Source organism: Oryzias latipes, chromosome 5 (genome assembly GCF_002234675.1).
Source record: "Oryzias latipes chromosome 5, ASM223467v1".
Lineage (NCBI taxonomy): Eukaryota > Metazoa > Chordata > Actinopteri > Beloniformes > Adrianichthyidae > Oryzias > Oryzias latipes.
The window spans coordinates 6,873,031-6,891,243 of record NC_019863.2 but is presented as its reverse complement, the minus strand read 5'-3'; the positions used below and the strand labels follow the sequence as shown (position 1 = coordinate 6,891,243).

Sequence of the window (18,213 nt, the reverse complement as noted above, 5' to 3'; positions counted from 1 at the left end):
TTTTTAGTAGTTAGTGAGAACAGAGGGAACTCAGATGTAGCCCCAATCACATTAGGTCCATGTTGGTTTGACCAACAATCCAACCAATAACATTGCAATGTGATGGCAATCTGTCCATCTAGTTCTTGTTGGAAATCGTTATATCTGTATAAAAGTTATAAGGTTAACAACCAAAAATAGTTTGCAGTGTACAGAACATGCAGATAAAAGGATTACAGAGACTCAACAACAACACTTGATTATCTTGAAGAACTCCAAGAAATCTGGAAAACTTCACCTGCCCTGTTAGGTACCAGGTAATTAACTCTGAGTCACTCTGGTGCAAGTTTTAGCTAAATACTGGATCAATTTTAGATCAGTGGATCAGATCTTTCAAAATGAATCAAAATCGACTGCCGGTTATGGGGGCCACCTGAACAGATGCATTACTCACTGCTCTGCTATCGCAACACTTAAATCCTGCTAAAACACTCCAGTTTACCCCAAAACCTGGTTAAAGAGGTTTGAGAACACAAAAGGAATGCCAAGAGGTAACAAATCAACGCTAGATACCAACAACAGTCAAAGCTGACGAACTTTCAAATTCGGAGCAGATCCCAAAGAGTTAACGAGGCTGACAACATGGCTGAACAAGGTAAGGGAGAACAGAACCCGGACCTGAAGAGATCCAAGCTCATGAGATCCTGGCTGCCATTGTAGCTCTGAAAGATGAGTTCAAAACTCGTTTTGATGGAATAGGGACCGCAATAGGAGACACAAAAAAAGAAATGAGTGAGTTTACTGAACGAATGCCGCAAGTGGAACAGCGCACGTCACGTGCAGAAGATGATGTCGCCAGCTTACGGCCTACGGTGAGCGCGCTGGAATCCAAACAAAGAGTTATGGAAGATAAACTCCTGGACTTGGAAATCAGATCCCGACTGAACAATGTGAGGCAGCAAGGGGTCTTTCCACCATCCAGGACTTTTATTCTCCTGATTCAGATGTTATGATGGACAACGACCCAAAACATGGAGCCTAAGCAACTCAGGAGTTTTTAAAGCAAAGAAGTGAAATATTCTTGAATGGCCAAGTCAGTCACCTGATCTTAACCCAGTTGAGCATTTCACTTGTTGAAGACTAAACTTCAGACAGAAAGGCCCACAAACAAACAGTAACTCAAAGCCGCTGCAGTAAAGGCCTAGCAGAGCATTTAGAAGGAGAAAACCCAGCATCTGGTGATGTCCATGAGGACAATCTCAGGCTGTCATTGCCAAGAAAGGGTTTTCAACCAAATATTAGTAATGACCATTTTGTTTTCAGTTATTTCATTTGTCCAATTACTTACGAGCCAAGAAATGAAGGGATTGTGTTTAAATAATGCTTTAGTTTTTCACATTTTTTAATGCAATCTTTTTGTTCAACCCATGGAATAAAAGCTGAAAGTCTGCACTTCAATGGCAACTGAGTTGTTTTAATAAAAATTCACTGTGGTAATGCACAGAAACTAAATCAGAATGTCCAAATATTTATGGTCCTGACTTTGTGTTTATATATATATATATATATATATATATATATATATATATATATATATATATATATATATATATATATATATATATATATATATAGTGATTTAGCACTGACCAGACACCCCTCCACTTATGGAGGGGTGTCTGCGGCATGGAGGGCTCTAAAATTTTCATCATAGGTGCATTTCCAAAGTGACATACAGAATCTGAAGAAATATTCAGAAATCCCGTTGTACGGTTTTTTAAAAAATTTATTTGTATATTACTGTGTGTGACGGTGTGGCACCATCAGATGACGAGGGGGGGCCACACCGTGTTTTATTGTTGGTGTATTTATTTATTTTATGTATAAAATTGATTCCTGTGATGCCACCTGGAGGATAATTAAGAGCCACGCCCAATGGGAGGGGCTCACTATTCAAAAGGGAGCATCACAGGGAGTAATGGAGGAGTGAGACAGAGGTGCCATGTGCTGGTGCGGCCCTGCGTGAAACAACTTGTGTCCTGAATAAAGACAGAACCTCCTCACCTTGGCTCCTCTGCATCTTTTCTCGGCGGGACCCCGCCACACTGTGACAAATAAGTATTTGATCACTTGAGTTAAACAACTTTAATATTTGGTACAGAAGCATTTGTTAACAATTACAGAGGTCAAACGGTTCCTGTAATACTTCACTAGGTTTCTACACACTGCAGAAATTTTGGCCCACTCCTCCATACAGATCTTCTCTAGATCTGTCAGGGTTCGGGCCTGTCGCTGAGCAATACGGAGTTTCAGCTCCCTCTGAAGATTCTCTATTGGATTTAGGTCTGGAGACTGGCTAGAACACTCCAGAACCTTGATATGCTTCTTACGGAGCCAGTCCTTGGTTTTTCTTGGTTGTGTGCTTCGGGTCATTGTCATGCTGAAAGACCCAGCCACGACCCATCTTCAACGCTCTGACTGAAGTAAGGAGGTTTTTGGCCAATATCTCACAATACAGAGCCCGTTCATCCTCTCCTTAATACAGTGCAGTCGTCCTGTCCCCTGTGCAGAAAAACACCCCCAGAGCATGATGCTTCCACCCCCGTGCTTCACTGTAGGTATGGTGCTCTTGGGATGATGCTCCTCCTTCTTTCTCCTCCAAACACGCCGAATGGAGTTAAGACCAAAACGTTCTATTTTGGTCTCATCTGACCACAAGATTTTCTCCCATGACTCCTCTGGATCATCAAGATGGTCATTGGCAAACTTCAAACGGGCCTTGACATGGGCTGACTTCAACAGGGGAACCTTCCGTGCGATACGTGCAATTAAACCATGACGTTTTTATGTATTACTTATAGTAGCCTTGGAAACAGTGGTCCCAGCTCTCTTCAGGTCATTGACCAGCTCCTCCCGAGTAGCCCTGGGCTGATTCTTCACCTTCCTTAGCATCATCGCTACCCCACGAGGTGAAAGCTTGCGAGGGGTCCCAGTCCGAGGGATATTGACAGTCATCATTAGCCTCTTCCATTTTCTGACAATTGCTCCAACAGTTGTTCTTTTCTCACCAAGCTGCTTGGCAATTGCCCCGTAGCCACTGCCAGCTTTGTAAAGGTCTACAATTTTGTCTCTTGTGTCTTTTGACAGCTCTTTGGTTTTGCCCATGTTGGTAGACTCTGACTGATTGTGGGGTGCACAGGTGCCTTTATGCATGCTAACGACCTCAAACAGGTGCCACTAATGTAAAATCATGAGCAGAGTGGAGTTGGACCATTTAAAAGCAGAACAGCAGGTCTTTGCTGGTCAGAAATCTATCTGATAATCAAGTGATCAAATACTTATGTGTTATCAATAGAGATCTGTATGGAGGAGTGGGCCAAAATTGCTGCAGTGTGTAGAAACCTAGTGAAGAACTACAGGAACCGTTTGACCTCTGTAATTGTTAACAAAGGCTTCTGTACCAAATATTAAAGTTCTTTAACTCAAGTGATCAAATACTTATTTGTCACAGTAATATACAAATAATTTTTTTTAAATTGTACAACGTGATTTCTGAATATTTCTTCAGAGAAAATTTTAGACCCCTCCATGTTTTTTAAGTGGGAGAACTTGCTAAATCACAGGGTGCTCAATATACCGCATGACAGTAAGTTAACCGGAAATTTTGCATTCAAGACAAAGACAAATCTTTTTTGTAACAGAACAGGCAGACGGCTGGATCCAAATGCAGCAGGTTTATTTGCACAGCTAAAAGTCCACAAAGTTAAATCAGAGTCAGGCAGGCAGGGGTCAATAATGATCATGGGAGCATCAGAGAAGAAACGGGAGAAGTCAGGATCCAGGTGAGATTCGGGGCAGGCGGCAGGCAAACGGATTCAGAGACAAAACAGGGTCAGAAGATCAAGTTTGTAGATAACGCTCTGTAATGTAGGCAGACTGGCACAAACAATACCTTGCACTGAGTGAGGCTCAGTACAGTGTCTTCGTTTACCGTCAGTGATTGCAAATGAAAGTGAGGTGTGTGGCATCCAGAAACTATGTGCTGAGGTTGCTGGGAGTCAAACTGATCTATGCATTGGTCCAATATGTATCTGCAATGTTTACATAAAGATGCTGATATGAGAAATGAAACGCAGTCAGTGGTTGGTAAATAAATAGTCTCATCAGCCACAAACTTAACTGCACATCACTGGTCTGTAGTGATGGGATTTAATATCCAGACTTTTGCCTGGTTCTCTTCCATCTCCGGGTTACCACAATTGCAAACGTGGTAAACTGATAAAGAAATCCAGTTCCTAAGAGCATACATAGTCTGTATGAATAAAATGACTGTCTTTGGAAGAACTTGAAACATTTAATGACTCGGAGGTGAATTAAGACTTGATTGTCTTTACTTGGGACTTGCCTGCTTTGACTTGGGATTTGCAAAACAATGACTTGGCCCCACCTCTGGTCAAACCTTCCACATGCCTTTCCAAGAATTCAGAATTTATAAGGTATTGGATGTGAAACAAGTCAAGTACACAACTGTAACACCATCAGAAGGACAGGTTTTGGTTAAATGCCCATACAGACTGATTATGTCTAACACTCCTGCTCTAAACCAACAACATGGCTGCTCACACCAGTTTTCTACTCCTTTACTTTCATTTTTGATGACACTCTTTACTCAACACATGACTCCAGAAATCTTCCCCCACCTGCTCCAACCTGCTTACACATACCTCTCAACCTCTTTCCCACTGTCAGTTGTTCTGGACTGTTGACCCAAAGAAGTTAAAGTCATCAACCTTCTCCACCTCTGCTCAATCCACTTCTTTTCAGAGCAAACCCCCACCTCTCAAGATGTTCACGGACCTGCATCATGCTCTCACTACAGATCACAATGTCATCTGCAAACATCATGATCCACAGTCAGTCTGTCTGTCACCAAAGGAAACAAAAGGAGCTCACAACGGATATTTGGTGCTGTCCGACCTCTCTAATATCTGTCAGCTTATTAGAAAGAATTGAATCCCCAAAATGCAAAAAAACAACAACAAACAAACAAACAAAAAACACCTAGATTTCAGGGACAAAGTCTTTTCAGAATGATACACAGGCAGAAGAATAGTCTGGAAGGAATCGGACCAGATCCCCTACTGTATATAGACGAGAGACAGCACTGAGGAGACCCCCTGTGTCTCTGTGCAAGGGGGACACCGAAATGCAGCAGTCTTTCAGGGGTAGTGAGTTCTAGTATAAGCAGAAGATTTTCCCCTCCGACAGTTCAAACACTGAAGTCAACAGGCTTGAATACAGTTCAATTCAGAATCAGAGCTCCTCCCCAAACACAGTCCAGGCAGGTAATATGAGAAGGCAATTCCAGGGGAGATCTGAGTCAAAAGCAGAAACAGGAAAGTACAGTTGATCAATATTCAAATGATCAGGCTGGAGAACTGCAGAGAGATAGAAAACATCTGCTCAAGCAGCAAGGCCGGATATAGACAAGGGAAAGGGGGGGGGGGGGGGGGCAAGGCCCCCCAAAATGCAGCGACTGTCCCCCATCTGGGATGGGCCGCAAAAATTCACAATCTAAAGAAAGAAAAGTAATAACAAATAAAAAGAAAAACAAACAAAAAAGTTCTGGTCTCAAATGCAGAGGACAGTGTCAGTAAGAGGTTTCAACATAAAATTTAAGACATATCGAAAATATCAAAGGAGAAGATACATAGACAGATTAACTGATATGAGCATGGTTTTCTGATTATTTTAGGGCATCAGAGGGATAACCCACCAAACTCTCAGCACACCCAGACTTGCACCCCCTGATGTTCTACCTGCACCCAATGGTGGAACTGGCTAAATCCGGGCTGGTTAGGCAGAGCAATAAATAGACGGATGAAAAGTTGCAGGTCTTGAGGGCGATTGCTGGAGAAGGCAGACCAGACACTAAAGATTTACAGTAAAAGCTAAGTCCCACTAGCTGTCACACACCCATGTTTGAAATTTGTTCTCCGCATTTGACCCATCCCTTGGGGCGTTGAGCTGCAGACACAGCTGTGCTCGGGAACCATTTGGTGGTTCAACCCCCCAATCCAACCCCTGAATACTGAGTGTCAAGCAGGGAGGCTCTGGGTCCCATTTTTAGAGTCTTTGGTACAACTTGGCCTGGATTTGAACCCATGATCTTCCAGTCACATGGCAGACACTTTACCACAAGGCCACTAAGCTGGCCTTGTCAAGTCAAGTTCAAAATTAAAAAAAATAAATTTGGCAAAAATTCCTTTTTCCAACCACCATTTTTGTTTTTACTGTAAATAACACAGATGTCACTCTGTGGTCAGTCTGGGTTCCTCCCTGGGATGCCACACTTGGCTGGTTATGCATCTACTCCCATAGGAAGAGGTCCCAACTATTAGCATTTCCATGTAGTAGCTCTTTCTGTGCTCAGCCGCCCAATGTTTATCTCCATAGGGGTTGGAGGTGTGAAATTTCTAATCAGCCAATCACATGTCAGCAACATGCAACAACATGTCCAACCTGGAGGCAGATGGGCTACAGTAGCAGAAGACCACACTGGGTGCCTCTTCTGTCAGCTAAGAACAGAAAACTGAGGCTACAATTCACACAGGCTCACCAAAACTGGAAAATAGAAGATAAGAAAGACGCTGTCTGGTCTGATGAGTCTCCATTTCTGCTGCCACATTCGGATGGGTCAGAATTTAGCGTCAGCAACATGAAAGCATGAATCCACCCTGCCTTGTGTCAACAGTTCAGGCTGGTGGTGGTGGTGTAATGGTGTGGGGGATATTCTCTTGGCACACTTTGGGCCCCTTTGTACCAAATTAGCATGGTTCCAATGCCACAGACTACCTGAGTTGTGTTGCTGACCATGTCCATCCCTTTATAAACACAGTGTACTAATCTTCTAATGTGTACTTCCAGCAGGATAAGGCGCCATGTCATGTCATGTCATCTCAAACTGGTTTCTTGAACATGACAATGAGTTCTCTGGACTCAAATGGCCTCCACAGTCACCAGATCTCAACCCAACACATCACCTTCGGGATGTGGTGGAACGGGATATTGGCATCTTGGATGTACAGCCAACAAATCTGCAACTGCATGATTCTATCATGTTATCATAGACCAAACTCACTGAGAAATGTTTCCAATACCTAGCTGAATCGATGTCACCAAGGATTACGGCAGTTCTGAAGGCTAAAGAGAGTCCAAGTTGGTACTAGCAAGGTAGACCTAATAAAATGGTCAGTAACTGTATAAGTAATGATTAGCTTTTTGCATATCTTGTGTACTTTTTACCCATTCACCTTTTGTCCTCCAGGTTCTTGTTTTTGCCGTCACTCTTTTCTCTAGTCCTCAGACTTAAGGTAGAACTCTAGTTGGGTCTTCATAAAGCAAATTGCATGTGTTTGCTCGTGGCCATTCAACAATTTAATTTTAAAGTTCCGCTCCAGTAATCTTCTGATCTGTTTTCAAAACATTCCCAGTGGTCTTTTAATTATGATTAAGCCGTTTTTTGCCAAAACCCAAAAGCCTGTGTCGTTTTCTGGCACAAAGTTTCTGCAGAGCGGCAGGAGTTTGTTCAAAATTCACCTCTGAGTTGTGGGCAGGACTGTTGGTGCGGAGTAAGCCACATCGTCCCTTTGTCTAAACTCTCTCCCGCAGCTTACAGCCATTGACTGTATATGAGAACTGGACAAAGCAAGTGTGACATCACCCACAGAAAATCCCTTCCCCCAGCTTCAGCGCAAAGAAGTCAATTCAGTTGCAATTTTTCCCTGATACTGACATCGCCATGTTGGAGCAGATGACAGTGATTGGTCTGAGTCGGTCTGGGTCACACTCCTGTGCTCAAACACAAAAACATCAAAAGTAGAGAAACACTAACACCAAAAGACCTTTTTTTCCCCCCCATTTTATCACTCCAGGTTGTCCCTAATTCACTTCGTCTTTTTCTCTTGTTTTACGTTTACTTCTCACCACAAATTAAGTCCAAACGTGTCTATTTAGTGCATGGTCATCTCTCAAATAGGCCATCAAGCAGCAGATGAACGGTGGACGTGGGCTGGAGACCAGCTCTCTACAGACAAACTTGATACTTGCTGAGCTGAGTGGGGGAGGGGCAGGACAGAAGTTAGGGGAGGGGGATGAAGCTTTTTGTTTACAAATCACAGAAAAAATTAAATAAGAGGTGAACAGGGAAATCTAATGAAACCACCAAAGGAAATAAATATGTGGAGATATCAGAGACTTAAGAACGGTATTTGAGTGAGATGGTTTGGAAAACAATAAAATGTGAAATTTTGAAGTGGAATTAAAACAATGCAGAAAACCACAGAAAAGGTAAGTATAAAGTTAAAACAAAGCCTTAAGTGTCTAAACTAAATATGACAGGCAAAACAAAGCATACAAGTTAGAATGAGTGAAAGAGGAGGAGAGCTGCAGAAAAGGGGAGTGGAGAAGCAGTGAGGGGGACCCAGAGGAAGAGGACATTTCTGTGGAACAGCTGTGATCGGCACGGCTGCTGCCAGACACTATCAGGACCGAACAGACGAGTGCCAAGCCCACTGACACACACTAACGCACAAACACATGAAAAGGGTCGAGCTGGGTCTTCAGGCGGAGCAGTTGCTGTGGACATGAAGTGAAAGTTGGCAGTTTCTTACACTTTGTACTCTAAGGTACGTTTTCTTTTCTTGTACAGTGTGTGGAATAACTAATTTTGAAAGTAAGCTGCAGTTCCTAAAGAGCTAGCAATCATGGCAACTCAGACTGTCAAAAGCATTTGCAAATTCAATTCACTTACCTTGTCTGTGTGACAGTCCATGGATAGTTAATAGAGATTTACTGTGAAATATGTGAAAAAGAATTTTAACATTTGAACAGAAACCTCTGTCTACTCTGTGGGAGTGTGAGGACATTTCATGGATCATACTGAAATATTCACAGAAAAAAGATGTTGATGAAGATTCTAATTCATCCAGGTGATGTCTTGAAATTGAATCTAGGCATATCTGACCTGTTTTTTTCTTTGTCCTCCTCTCTTGTTGGAGGAAGGTTTGGCTATCAGAGGCAGAGTCAGTTTCTCATGAACCCCTTCTGTGAGTGCAGCTCAAAATGACGAGCTGCCAGAAAAAACATCAACACAACAAGCCGCTTTTTCTTTCCCTTCCATCATATTCTTGGTGTTTAGTTTCATGGGTTTGGAGAAACTCTGAGGTCTGTGTTCTGCACATCATATGAAATTAGTGTAAGGTCAATGTCCTGCTCAACAACCTGGTGAAAAAGTCTGAGATTGGGAAGTCTTGGGCTCAAATCTATAGTTGTACCAAAAACTTGCTTGAATTTGGGAGTTAATTCATCTAATTGTGGCTGTGGCAAGAGTTCATTTGTCCCTCAGAAGATAGTGGGGCAGTTATTTATACATGCATAACAGTAAGGGTTATCACAACTGGTTTCATGATCCTAACTTTCCTAACTTATTCAGAAGATTCAATACTGCAACACTAGATATGTGATTGCCCTTGTGGAGAAAACGTTTGCCTCTGGCAAATGCAACGGATTTCAAAAAGTGAAAATGATGCATCTGGTTTTGTGGTCTCTTTCTCCTTATTCTCCAGGAAAGCCACTGCTGTTTGTGTTTAATCTGGTTCCAATTTGTCCCTGCTTTTCAGATATGTCGAAACAAAACAGCTGCTATCCTGCTTCCCATTTAAAGAACATCTTTGTAAATGCTAAAGTGACCTAGATTGGGCCATCAAGGTACCTGTCAGTCACAAAGTCTGCAGGTTATGCCATTTAAAAAATTGAGTTTGGTCTATAATTTTCTTCGTCAAAAACTTCCACTATGAAGCTACATTGACACATAGCCTTTGGCTACACATGCTCCAGCAGCCAGTTCCAAGGAAAAGTCTAACTATCCATCCATCTCTCCATCCATTATTCCGGGTGATGTCTCAAAGTTGAATCTTGGCATATTTGACCTGTTTCGCCATCCTGTCCAGCCTTTGTACTCATCTCTTGTTGGAGGAAGGTTTGGCTATTGCAGGCAGTGTTAGTTTCATAAACCCCCTTCTGTGAGTGCTGCTCCAAATAATGAACTGCCGGAAAAAAATCCATCCATCCAGCCATCCCAGTTAACATACGTAGTCTCTCCAGCGTGTCCTGGATCTTCCCAGTGGGACATGCCTGGAACACCTCCCCAGGGAGGCGTCCAGGCTGCATCTGGACTAAATGTCCGAGCCACCTCAACTGGTTCCTCTTTATGAGGAGGAACAGCGACTCTAATCCGAGCTCTCTGCGGGTGACTGAGCTCCTCCCCCTGTCTCTTAAAAGCCCTCAGCCACCCCACTTGTATTCGGGACCTCATTCTTTCGGTCATGACCCAGAGCTCATGATCAAACATGAGTATTTGAATGAAGATTGTCCGGTAATTTATAAATTGCTTGCTCAGCTCTCTCTTCATAACAAGGGACTGGAACAGTGACATAATGCAGACACTGCTCCAATTCGCCTGTTGATCTTACATTCCGATCTTCCTTCACTCTTGAACAAGACTCAAACATTTTTAAACTCTTCCACCTGGGGCAGGAGCACTCCACCCACAGAGAGGGCAGACTACCTTTCTCAAGTCAAGTACCATGGCCTCAGACTTAGCGATGCTGACCCTCATTCCAGCCGTTACACCAGGGGTCGGGAACCTATGGCTCGCGAGCCATATATGGCTCTTTTGATGGTCACATGTGGCTCGCAGACAAATCTTTAATTATACTTTTTTTTATCATTAGTCCAGTCCTTCTCGGGCGCGATGCGATGCCAGAGGCGCGCAGTAGTAGCGGTGCTTGGAGAGAAAAATCTGCGCCAGCGCTATAAGTTTACAATTATCTATAATTTCACAGAGTTTGTACCAGCTGGAAACCTGTGAATTGCCGTGCCTAAAAGTGCGCGCTCCCGTCTCTGAGAAAGAGCGCGGAGTTGCGGGGACAGGAGGTGTGAGGGAGAAAGCAGAGGGTGGGGGTGAGGTGTTGTGGGGACAGGCAGCAGGTGAATCGCGCAGGGATTGTAAAAACCTAAAACCCGCTGCCCGTCACTCACTGTAGCGTGTGAGTGTGTGTTTGGCTCCCCGTCTGCATGTGATCAGTCTGTCTCACATCTACAGGACATTCAGACCTACGATCACGTTTAAAGTCTCAACGCCTGCATGAAGCAGAAACTCACCACGTATCAACCAGACTGGACCATCAGCAAAACTACCACGAGAAATACTCATCATTTATTAGCAACAGAATAACAATGTTATTAAAAAAGAATCCACAGACTTATTGTACTTTAAAAATGTTGAAATTACATCAAATGCACGCATTCACTTGTATATTTAGTTTTAAACATATTGTCGCGGACTGAGTTTAACTTGGCTGTTGGGCCGCGTTAAAAGTTCTGGAGTTCATTGACCGCATCAAGCAGAGATCTGATTGGCTCTCAGTTCTGTCGCTCAGGTGGTTGTTAGGTAGTTTGGACCAATGGGGTTCAGCTATGGGCCGAATAAGGGAAATGGGAGGGCTGGAGCTGGAGGGGGGAATATAAAGTTGGTAGAAGCGCTCTCTCTCGTCTCGTGTCGACAGGAGAGATTCAGGAGTTGCTGAATTAATTGTACGGCGTTTGTTGTGGTCTACAGTAACCAGAATAAAGAACCTTAAAAGAGGTTAAGTCTCCGTGCCTCAGTGTGGGAAAGGGACACTACATTATTGTATGGCTCTTTCGAAATTACATTTAAAAATATGTGGCGTTTATGGCTCTCTTGGCCAAAAAGGTTCCCGACCCCTGCGTTACACACTCTGCCGCAATTTGCCCCCAATGCCTGCTGTAGGTACTGGCTTGATGAAGCCAACAGGACAACATCATCTGCAAAGAGTAGAGAGGAAGACTCCACATGCCCTCAAACGGTCCCAGAGAGAGAGTAGACAGAGAAATGCATTGAATTGAGAGAATTGCTCCATCTCCTTTCTGGCATTAAAACCTATTTATTAGGCCCTCAGTTGTCATCTGCCTGCCCAGCTGTTGGACAGGACAAGTTAAAAAAAAAAAAAAATAAATAAATAAACCTATTTATTATGAACACACACAAAGAGCGCAACATGATGAACCTCACTTCTCTTCATAGCTCTGCTGAAGGATTCAACACACAAGATTTCACACTTCCCATGAGTCTTAGTGGCCATAGGCGGTCGCCCAGATTGCCACATTATTAACTTGCGCCGAGGTGGAAGTAATGTTAGCTGTGAGTTTTCTTTGAGACGCTATTAGGTGACGGACAGTAAGCATGTCAACATATGGCTAATGCTGACGTGAGGCCAGAGATGAGGACCCCCCCCACCCTCATCTTCTTACGCTCTCCTGTGTGGGAACACTTTGGCTTTGTTGTCAGCATCCATGAAGGAGAAAGACAATTGGATAAGTCGAATGATGTGTGTTGACATTGTTACACAAAGATAGCGTATTCCACAGGTAACACATATAATCTGTTAACAAACTTAAAATGGCATCACCTGACTGTAACAATCGGGTCTACAAGGAAAAGAAATGTGCAAGTTAAAATGTTTTTGTTTCAGGCCAGTGTTAATTAACCAAAGTTTTTGGTTCCTGGCAGATAATAGTTTTTCTTATTTTATGAAGCAGATCACCTACATGGGTCAATTTTATTTATTGTTATAAACATTTTGCAAGTATTTTTTTTTTCTGCCTTAGTGTTTTGTATCGAAAAAATAAAGAAGATAGATAGATAGATAGATAGATAGATAGATAGGTAGATAGGTAGATAGATAGATAGATAGATAGATAGATAGATAGATAGATAGATAGATAGATAGATAGATAGATAGATAGATAGATAGATAGATAGATAGATAGATAGATAGATAGATAGATAGATAGATAGATAGATAGATAGATAGATAGATAGATAGATAGATAAAAACTTTCTTAATCTCCCAAGGGAGAAATTCAGGTTTCTGGCAGCAAAACGCACACAAACACACACAATAAATAACAATAAAATAGCAGTTCATGTTAGGCAGTGCCGAACCGAAATGTACCGAACCGAGCCCTGTGAAATTCTGAATCGAACCGAATTGAGATTTTAGCGTATCGTTACACCCCTAGCGATTTATAGACTTTCAAAGGGGTTATAAAAGTGTTATCAATAATTCATTGACTAAAAGGGTCTTTGAGGAAATTGATGTAATGTTTAACAAACCACATTTAATTAAATCTTAATTCTGCTTGTTGGTATTGAGGTTTCTGTGTCTCACTCCTTTCACTTGCCTTTCAGCACATATGCTAAAGCTAGGAACTGCTCGACTAGCTCTGCATGTGGTTTGCACCAGCGCTTAAGAAAGCTCAGAAGAGAGTTGTAAATTGCTGGTCTGTGCCCGGGTCCCGTCTCCGGGTTGTCAGGTTGCACGATTAAAGCTAGCAGAAATGTTTCTAGAAAGAAAAGCAGCACCGTCCAATGTGGGATAGATGCCATCTTGTCATGATTGGGGCGAGAGTTCATAATGACCCAAACGCTGGAACCCCGAAAGAGGCTAGGACTCAATGGTAAGTTCAAGAGATTTACTCGAGAACAGAGGTTGACGGGATTCTTCCTAGGCGAGGAGCGGCGGCTGGCTGGAGGGATCTTGAGGCGGATTTTCCAGAGGGAGAACTGCGACGTCTGTGGACTGCGACCAGGTGAGTATCCCACAGGTTTCTTTCCTGAAGCAGAACGAGAGGTAAAATGAGCAAAGAGTAACGAGACAGGAGTCAAAAACATGAGCTGACCAGACTATGCACCATAGGAGGAACAACGAACTGGCACCGGCTGATCATCCAGGAGGAGCTTAAGAAGGCAGAGGAGACGAGGTAAGTGGTTGCAGCTGGTCGCGTCCAATACAGGAAGGAGGGGGGAGGAGGGAGTAGCTGACAGGCCATGACAGTACCCCCCCCTCAACGAACGCCACCTGGTGGTCCAAGGCGACGATCAGGATGAGCAGCGTAAAAGTCGTCGATGAGGGTATGGTCCAGGATGAGCGAACGAGAGATTCACGAGCGTTCCTCTGGACCATACCCCTCCCAATCCACCAGGAACTGGACCCCACGACCCCGACGCCGAACGTCCAAGATCTTGGAGACAGTGAAGGCGGGGGCCCCATCGATGGTACGGGCGGGTGGCGGGGAAGTGCCCGGCGGGCACAAAGGGCTTTCGGAAACAGGTTTGATCTGGGACACGTGAAACGTGGGATGGATCTGAAGAGCCGCCGGCAGACGGAGTCGGACACACATCGAGTTAATGACCCGTTCGATGGTATAAGGTCCAATAAAGTTGGGCGACAGTTTGCGGGACGAAGCCTGGAGAGGAATGTTGCGGGCAGACAGCCACACCTTTTGACCCAGTTGGTACTCGGGACTCACCCCCCCTGGCGGTTGGCTATCTGGCGGTTGCTCTCGGCAGTGCGGACGAGAGCTGCCCTGGTCTGCAGCCAGACGTCCTGACAGCGTTGCAGGTGGAGCTGGACCGAGGGCACCGCCAGATCCAATTCCTGTGAAGGAAACAGTGGGGTTAAGTAACCCAGAGAGGCTTCAAAAGGCGACTTGACCGTGGCCGTAGAGGTGTGGGAGTTATGAGCATATTCTGCCCAAATAAGATACTTGGACCAGTCCGAGTGGTTCTGGGCCGCCAAGCATCTGAGGGCGGCCTCCAGTTCTTGATTGGCCCACTCCGCTTGACCGTTAGCCTTAGGGTGGTAACCGGAAGTTAAACTGACCGTGGCCCCCAGGGCGGAGCAGAATGCTTTCCAGACTTGGGACGTAAACTGGGGGCCACGATCAGACACAATATCGCACGGGATGCGATGATGTCTGAAGACGTGGTTGACGAGAGCGTCGGCGGTTTCTGAGGCGGATGGTAGTTGAGGTAGTGGAATAAACTGGACGGCTTTGGAGAAATGGTCAATAACGGTCAATATGACCGTATGGCCCTGTGACGGTGGGAGTCCTGTCATAAAATCCACAGCTATGTGGGACCAGGGACGGCTTGGGATGGGCAGCGGCAGCAGGAGACCAGAGGGAGGCCGGTTAGATGTTGTGGAGCGAGCACAAGTACTGCAAGCAGCTATGTACTCCTTGACATCTCGTTCCAAAGTGGGCCAGAAAAACCGACGTTTAAGGAGTCGAAAAGTTCTATAAATACCTCCATGGCAGGCGAGACTTGAGGTGTGACCCCAGGGGAGGACTTCGGACCTGAGGGAGTCTGGTACATAGATGGTTCCAGGAGGATTCGTGACGCCGGCGGGGATTTCACTCTGGGCCTGCTGGACCTTGTTTTCAATCTCCCATGTGAGATTGCCTATGAAACAGGATGTTGACATATTGGTCGAGACAGAGGTGTTGTCAGAAACTGAGTATTTGCGTGAGAGGGCATCCGGCTTGACGTTACGACTGCCTGGGCGATATGTGATCGTGAAGTTGAAGCGATCAAAAAACAAACACCATCTGGCTTGACGGGAGTTGAGCCGTTTGGCACTGCGTAAATACGCCAAGTTCTTATGGTGAGTCCAGAGTATAAATTGTTGTTCCGCCCCCTCCAGCCAGTTACGCCATTCTTCCAATGCGAGCTTGATAGCTAGCAACTCACGATTGCCCACATCGTAGTTCCGCTCTGCCGGACCTAATTTGCGTGAGAAGAACGCACAGGGCTTAAGTTCCCCAGTGCTGTCCTCGCGCTGGGACAAAACAGCGCCCACCCCCGAGTCAGAGGTGTCGACTTCCACAATGAATTGTTTTGAAACGTCAGGTTGGATGAGGATGGGTGCAGAAACAAACAAACAAGGTCTTTAAACGTTTGAAGGCGGCATCAGCGGCAGAGTTCCAGATGAAAGGGCGATTGATGGAGGTGAGTTGCGTGAGAGAGGCTGCTATACTGCTGTAATTCTGAATGAATCGACGATAGAAGTTAGAAAACCCCAGGAACTGTTGGAGTTTCTTACGGGTTTGGGGTGTCTCCCACTGAGCAACTGCCTCGATCTTAGCGGGGTCGGGATGGATATTGCCTGCCTCGATGATATACCCCAGGAAAGGGACGGAGGACACATGAAACTCACACTTCTCAGCTTTGACATACAACTGATTGGCGATAAGCCTTCCTAGGACCAGACGGACATGATGTTTGTGTTGAGATTCGTTGGGGGAGAAAACGAGAATAACATGTAAGTACATGAAGACGAAACGATTCAAAAAGTCCCTGGGTGTCATGGCTAGCGAGGCTGTGGCAGACCCAGATGCTGGAACCCGGAAGGAATACTCGGCAGGCGAAGAGGATGAGTAGTAATGGATTTAATTTAAGGAATGACAGAGTTCCAGGAGAGAACGTTTAGAGGATGGTTGGAGGGTCTTGGCGGCGAACACCGTTCTTCCCGGAGGATGTCCAGAGGGGTGACGAGGAGGGACCAGAGAAACGGTGAGTCTGTGAGTCCAGAGCGTGACTGACGTGGATGTGATCCTATGCAGGCAGAAACAAGACAGAGTTAGGCGAGGTATACGAAGTATGAACAATAATCGTGAACAGGGCCAGAGGATGCACCGTGGAGTACAACGAACTAGCGTCGAGTACAGGTCCTGGTTCTCCTTATGAGTCCAGCCGCTGATGAGGAAGAGGCGGGACAGCTGGTGTCCGCAGGTGGACCTGACGAGGAGGAGGAGCTGCCTGGGGGTACCGTGACAGTACCCCCTCCCCGACGACCGCCTCCAGGCGGAACAGGACGGCGATCGGGATGGGCCCGGAAAAAGTCATCTAAGAGGGTGTGGTCCAAGATGAAGGAGCGAGGGACCCACGACCGCTCCTCCGGGCTGTAACCCTCCCTGTCCACAAGGTACTGGAAACCACGTCCCCGGCGCCGAACATCCAGAACCCGGCTGGTGGTATAGGCAGGACCACCGTCGATGAGCCGGGCGGGTGGCGGGGAAGCGGACGGCGGGCAAAGAGGGCTCTGGTGGACTGGTTTGATTTGTGACACATGAAACGAGGGATGAATTTTGAGGGCGGCTGGTAGTTTCAGGCGGACACCGTTGGGATTGATGATGCGTTCTATGACAAATGGACCGATGAAACGAGGAGCCAACTTACGGGACGTGGCCTGGAGCGGGATGTTTTTAGAGGACAGCCAGACTTGCTGTCCAGGCTCGTAAGGGGGGCTCGGGATCCGGTGACGGTCCGCGATCTGGCGGTTACCCTCCTTAGTCCGGAGAAGGGCGGCGCGAGCCTGGCGCCAAACCTCCTGGCAGCGTTGCAGATGGAGTTGGACGGAGGGCACCGCCAGATCGAGCTCCTGGGATGGGAACAAGGGGGGAAAATAACCCAACGAGGCCTCGAACGGCGACATACCCGTAGCAGTGGAAGGATGATTATTATGGGCATATTCCACCCAGATGAGATAGTCCGACCAGTCCTCCTGGTTTTGAGCCGCAAAACAGCGGATTAGCCCGTTCGGCCTGGCCATCGGATTGAGGGTGGTAACCAGAAGTTAGGCTGATGGTGGCTCCGAGGGCGGAGCAGAAGGCCTTCCACACCTGCGAAGTGAATTGTGGACCTCAGTCAGAAACAATATCGGAGGGAATGCCATGATGACGGAAAACAACATTAACAAGGGTGTTGGCAGTTTCGGTGGCAGAAGGCAGGTGGGGCAGAGGAATGAACTGAACAGCTTTGGAGAAACGATCAATAACTGTGAGGATAACTGTGAACCCATGAGAGGGGGGCAGACCGGTCACAAAGTCCACAGCAATTTGGGACCAGGGTCGACCAGGCGTGGATAGAGGATGGAGATGGCCGGCTGGTGGCGAGTTGGAGGACTTGGCCCTGGCGCAGGTGGTACAGGCAGCGATGTATTGACGCACATCTTCATCCATGGAGGGCCAAAAGAATCGACGCCGGAGAAGCATAAGGGTCCGGCGGACACCACCATGGCAGGCGATCTTAGAGCTGTGTCCCCAGGCGATGACGTCAGATCTGAGCCTGTCTGGGACAAACAAAGTGCCAGGAGGACATATAATTGAATCGGGTTTCTCACCTTGGGCCTGTAGTAACTTAGTTTCAATGTCCCAAGTGATGTTCCCCACAAAAAGGGAGTCTGGAATGATAGGGGCTGTGCTGGGTATGTCCGTGGTGTTGTATTTTCTTGACAGGGCGTCGGGTTT

At 45.9% G+C, this 18,213-nt stretch overlaps 1 protein-coding gene across 2 annotated transcripts in view; it reads left to right on the top strand.

Annotated features, from left to right (window-relative positions):
• Nucleotides 1-8,490: 8,490 nt before the first annotated feature.
• The window catches only part of ripor3 (RIPOR family member 3), a 49,514-nt gene continuing 39,791 nt past the window's right edge, over nucleotides 8,491-18,213 (top strand). The window contains exon 1 of one of the 2 annotated variants that reach the window (XM_023954825.1): nucleotides 8,491-8,666. The gene's annotated coding sequence lies outside the window, so the exon portion shown is untranslated. The remainder of the gene's footprint in view (nucleotides 8,667-18,213) is intronic. The other variant, XM_023954824.1, reaches the window with a different exon arrangement.